Source organism: Ixodes scapularis, unplaced genomic scaffold (genome assembly GCF_016920785.2).
Source record: "Ixodes scapularis isolate PalLabHiFi unplaced genomic scaffold, ASM1692078v2 PGA_scaffold1__304_contigs__length_218370807, whole genome shotgun sequence".
Lineage (NCBI taxonomy): Eukaryota > Metazoa > Arthropoda > Arachnida > Ixodida > Ixodidae > Ixodes > Ixodes scapularis.
In genome coordinates this window covers 72,529,533-72,535,412 of record NW_024609846.1, presented here as the reverse complement: position 1 = coordinate 72,535,412, position 5,880 = coordinate 72,529,533, and the positions used below count along the sequence as shown (strand labels likewise).

Sequence of the window (5,880 nt, the reverse complement as noted above, 5' to 3'; positions counted from 1 at the left end):
TGAGCAGTAAGCGGCCAATGGGGCGAAAAGGACGTGACGTCAGGAAAAATAAAAGTAAAAAGACATATGAAAACACCTAACATATTCAAACAAAACCAAACGCCCAATAAAAAAATTTAAAAAAAGTTTGACTTTAGCGCGCTTCCACGGTAGGGCGGCGGATTTCAAAGCTAAAGAGGCGTATATGAGATCTCCGACACTCGGTGGGTACAATAGGTCATAAACGGTCGGCACAGACTGGAACGACATCTTCGGTACTAATTGCTCATGGATCGAATTTGCGACGAATAACCGACGAACTTTTTGCGGCGGCGTTCGCTCCTGCCGCGGTGTCAAAAAGCTGGCTGTTCGTCGCATATCTAGCCGAGCTAGATATTGTGCGCTCGGTGAACGCCGGTACCGGAAGTGGCCGATGCGCGGCGAAGGGGGGGGGGTTGGCCGCCTGACGCGTTAAGAAATGAAACCACCCCCTGCTATACGCCACTGTGACAAGTTAAGAAATGCAAGGTTACGCACACCAGGTAACTCCGGCGGAGGTGCCAAGAAAGTCTTCTGGTGCTAATTCAAGATGCTGTTCTACCTAATGGACTTACCACCGTGCAGTTGTACGATTAGCCGGGTGGTACTTTACTGTAGAGGGATGTTGCTATGATATTTGCTTCCATGAATGGTATTGATTTCTAGGCAGCACTCCGCAATTCCGATGGCAGAGTCTTTGTGACACATTCACTAAGAAATTCAAGAAATGGAAGGTAGGCGCACCAAATGGTTCTGCCGCAGATGGTGCCAAGGAAGTCCGCTGGTGCTACTTCAGAATGCTGTTTTTTCCAAAGGACTTTTTCGATGTTCCAAGGTATGTGTGCAGGTCGTAGATATATCGGAAATTAGGTCAGATTTAGTTTATCCATACCAAGCACATCAGCAGATTGATTACTGCAGGGCCAATTTTCGACTGTGTGTACTTTCTTATGGTCCAAATTTTGTTCTCCATATAAGGCAAACTTCAATCTTTTAAGGCGAGATGCCCGATTCATATGGAATTTTAAGTATCCACAACACAAAACGTACGGCGTAAAAAGTAACACAAATCTGCTTGCCTACATGAAAGTTGATGTCTGTTCTTCATATCAAAAGGAATATACAATTTTTGCTTTGATCACATGGTAGAGCAGGGCAGTGGCAACTGCTTTATTAAGCAGTACAATAATTATTGCTTACCTTTTTACATTATTTTTTGTAAGCACCACAAGCAGCATGGCACAGTGGTGCAGAGAGACTCCGGAGAGCGCAGGAGATATCATGGAGATATAGAGTGAAAGAAAAGGTAACCAACTAAATGTGTTGATAGAGAAGAAACATTATTGGTACATTAATGCACCAGCCACTTTAGGGACAACTGCACCTACTGTACACTTTTAGAGCTCTTATAGTAATGCTCTATTGTAAAGCCTGGCCTGTTTGACAATAAGTTGTCACGACATCTCTATACCTGATGAGTTATGAATACAAGCAGTATTAATTCATTGTTATGACTTTTATGGCGCACATTTTTCTTTTAGACGCGCTGGAGCACTGTGACGCACCAGACATCCTGAGCTTAGACAGCTCTTGCAGCCTGTCCAGAGTGGCTGCATCAACAAGGGCACCACCAAAGGCCAGCACTACAACTACTCCCAAAAAGTGATGTGGCGTAAAGTCAAACCGGAAGAAAAGCATAGTTGATGTCGTAGTAGACAAGGTCGACGAGCAGCTTGATCAAGTTGAAGAGGTTGACGAGTGCGCCCTCTTCGGTCAGATCATGGCCCACAGGATGAGACTGTGACAGTGCATCAGAACCGATTTTCAAATAGGTGTGTTTGGGGCAGCCAAAGAGTTTGAGGGGAACAATAAAATACTTGTGCACGCAAATGATTTGCCTCATGCAGTCTTCCTAAATGTGTCATTTAAGACTATGTCGCATCTGCAGCTTGACGCTGCATTGAAATGCTAATACTGAACGGTGCCATTCACAACTACGTTCTGTCTCGTCATATGGTGGACAAAGAACCAAAGCTACAAGCCGCCTGGTCCAACCATGAGCCAGCTAGAAACTATGTGGTATTATTGTTCCGGTGTGCGTGCCATATGAGAAATATAGCACTTGCTTTCTAGCTGGCCAATGATTAGACCTGGAGGCCAGTAGCTCTGGCTTTCAGTTCATCGTAGGACGAGATAGGCCATTGCTCCTCTTTTTTTTAAAAAAAAGTAGGCTAAAACTGCAAAATAGTATGATCCTGTCCCATCACGCCAGCACTAGCAATTAAAAAAAGTGAGAGCGATTACAAGTTTTAATGTCTTTGATAGGTACATTTTCTGCTTTTGTGCAAATCGATGCAACCACTACAGGTTTGTGTTGGCGTTCAGCTCTCCATGCAATGAAAATATGTACCAGGGTAGAGAAGAAAATCGTATCAGCGCAGCATCGGTGGCGTTATCTAGCAACGAGCAGGAATTTCTGAAGTTCACAATGAGGGCCCAGCGCGTGTCGTAGTCAGCAACTATGGGTGAAAGCTGCGCGTGCGTTTGCGTGGATCAACGTCTGTTTGTCTCTCATTTTCTTTGAGTAAAAAAGCTTTAGTTGCTAGTCAGTGCTCTGTCCTGTCCGGTTTGTCTCTTCCTTTGTACCTTTTGTGTTGTTTTATTCTACTATGTACAACGATTACCAACTATACTATGTTTCACATTCTATTGTACCGAAGGAAAGGCTACAAGCGCGAGTTCCTGGCACACCTCGGCGGCACAAGCCCTCGTGAACCAAGGGCAGCTGCCAACGCTATGAGCTCGCGCTTCTAGCTTTCGCTGCGGTACAACATGAGGTGAAACGGAGTATAGCCCAGCTATCAACCTTATTGCAACATATCTGGTACCTTGTAGTTGAAATAGGTGCTCCTCGAGTTTGGTGGTGCCTTTATGTGGACGTGTTTCCCATATACTGCAGCAAGGCAGTTTGGAAAATTCCACCTTCTTCTGAAGCCAATCACTCTGTTCAGCCACTGTTCATTTGTTGGTACATAATAACAGTGACATATTTGTAAAGTGGGACCCCAAAACAATTAAATTTAAGCCATAACAGCAAATTGTGGTCAACCATGCAGTTGTGTGTAGATAACAGGATAACAGGTAACAGGAAAGCCCTGCAAAATAAGGAAACTGGCCAAGTCATACACTACAAATACACATGAATGTTTGCATGCCCTACACACCAACTCATGTTTACAAACAAAGGTGAGCGCATTTAGCCGCACGCCACCGGCGCCGCGCATGCGCGTGTCGGCAAGAACCACCACAACCCGTATCAACAAACCTTTGGAATGTGATGTTGTCGGCGTCGGTGTGAGTCCCTGTGCCCTTTTTTGCGTTGGAATGTTTGATTGTACGTCTTACTCGAATTCTGATATTACTTTATTGACCTTAGCGAAATTAACAAGGCTTGCCACCCCGCAAAACTTTGGGTACATAATGTGACGCGCTGCAATTCCTTCCATGTGAATGTTGCAGAATGGACGCTATAAAGCTTGATTCACACAAGACTCTGCTCGCTATTTTCAGTCGTGATGTCACTCGAGCTGCCAAAGCATGGACTGCAGTTGCGATGGTCGAAGTCTTTAGTGAAAATCGCAAACAGAATTTAAACAAGTGAATTGGGCACGCCACGTCGGTGATCGCCACTAGTAACGATGCTCAACACCTCCTTGTATCTGCTGTTTACACCTAGCCTACTTTTCCAAAAAAAACTTTAAACGTAAGCCTTTTGAAGCCTGCCTTTCGTATCAATATGTTTGGTATACTGGCCGTTGTCGTTTGGAGCAGACGTCAGTTTAGACAAGTTTAAGAGAGCAGACGACAGTTTGAACGATCAAACGGCTTTTTGAACGTGAAGACATACTGAACGTTGTCTGTGGGTGGACTAGAAAACTTTATGGTTTTTCCCGCATTCATGCAAGAACAAAACAAATTTGACGACCACAAGTGTAATGACGAGACCAGCAGCCGACAGAATGCCGAACAGAACAGAACCCGTTTATTCAGGACGCCATACTTTATACACACACACAAGGACACCATGTTGCCAACCGAGCACCTGAAACCGAAACTGGACAATGTTCTATAATTCACACAATACACAACAACAAGTATCCGTGAATTCAACCCAAGGAGCTGCTCACACAAGCAATCGTGGTCCGACAGTGTCTGGTTTTCCCTTTTCACGGCGCCTATTCACTTTTTCGGACGAACCGAGCAGGCAGAAAACGCATTAAAACGGATATTCACACCTTTCATTGCTCTTTTGGTACAGCCTCAGTAGCGGCATTTTGACAAGGCAAGTTTTAGTCTGGTTTCTTCCAAAACAAAACAGAAATGCCCATCCCGCAAGGCGACTTCCACCCACAAGTCCAGACCGGAAGTGTGCCCGAAGCGCCACCGCCGCGGCATGAGGAAACAAAGTTGGGTTGGTAACATCATTTAAAGAAAACCTGAGACTGGGAAAAATATAATACCGAACAGCACGACACAGAATCTGTTGAGATTCTGTGTCGTGCAGTCTGTTATTTTATTTGTCCCATTCTAATGTTTTCTTTCAACGATGTTTCCTAACCAGCTCGCCTGTGTACTTTCCATCTTTGAGTTTGTGTATAATTAGTTCCATAAATCAATAAAACAAACAACAACAATCATACTTACCGGGAGGTATGCTGCCCTCAACCGACTTCAAAGAGCTCTGCAGGTCTCGGGGATGACCTTCCGGCAAGCCTGAGAACCAACCCTAAATGCCAGGGCCACATCCTTGATGGCGGTGCCAGAGGAAAGATGTCTGCAGATGGAAATAATCTGAAATTTTAGGGTTTTGTTTACCTTAAGAGACATTTGAACATTTTTTTTAACGTGCGATTGTACGTAAGCGTGATGACAAGCCTCTGTTCAGAAGATAGTCGCTCACAGCAGACCCAAGCAGCACAATTCCCTGGTTCAAGCTTGAGCCCGCTTGGGCAGCCGGGGAAAGTTTCCCCGGCCCAAGCACCATTTTGCTCCAAGGGGCAAGCTATCCCCAGCCTGGCTAGCCACCCTGGCAGTTCAGTGGGGGTTCCTTGTCTAGCCAAGCTTGGCTCTATGGCGTCTCTACAGCCAGGCCCAGGCTGGCAGTTCAGTGGTCAGCCAAGCTTGGCAAAACGGTCTGAACGCAGCCTGGGCCATGCTGGCAGTTCAGTGGTCAGTCAAGCTTGGCAAAACTGTGTAAATACGGACTGGGCCAGAGTGGCAGTTCAGCGGTCGGCCAAGCTTGGCCAAACGGAGTAAATACAACCTGGGCCACGATGGCATTTCAGCAGTCAGCCAAGCTTGGCAATACGGTGAAAATGTAGCTCGGGCCAGGGTGGCAGTTCAGTCGTCAGCCAATCTCAGCTGTACAGTAAAGCTCGGTCGATTTACCTGCACCGGTGCATAAAAGTGCAGGGTGGTGCTTTCAGTGGTATCTCAATACACACACCAGAAGCACTGCCCTACACTTTTCTGCACCAGTGCAAAAGGTGCAGGTAAATTGAACGAGCTTAGTATAAACACGGTCCATTGCCAAGGACCCATTTCACTTAGCTGTGAGCAAACCTTGCAACCATCCTGGGAGGCCCAATTTGTACCCTTTGATAAGCTTGCATTACATGAGTCTTTGCATCAAGAAATATGATAGTGGACAAAACCCATTTGCAATTACCTAGTTCAATTCGATTTTTCGCAATGTCCTCATGAGTTGCTAAATCGCAACAGAACAAAACAATTTAAAGTCTGCCATTTCAATTTTGCTACAAGTTTGTGGATGGAATGCACGAGAAAGAAGACTCGGAACAA

The 5,880-nt window shown here is 45.5% G+C and overlaps 1 pseudogene; it reads left to right on the top strand.

The window, feature by feature from the left end:
- Positions 1-457: 457 nt before the first annotated feature.
- On the top strand, positions 458-1,971 carry LOC115314342 (annotated as a pseudogene).
- The last annotated feature ends 3,909 nt before the right edge of the window (positions 1,972-5,880 follow it).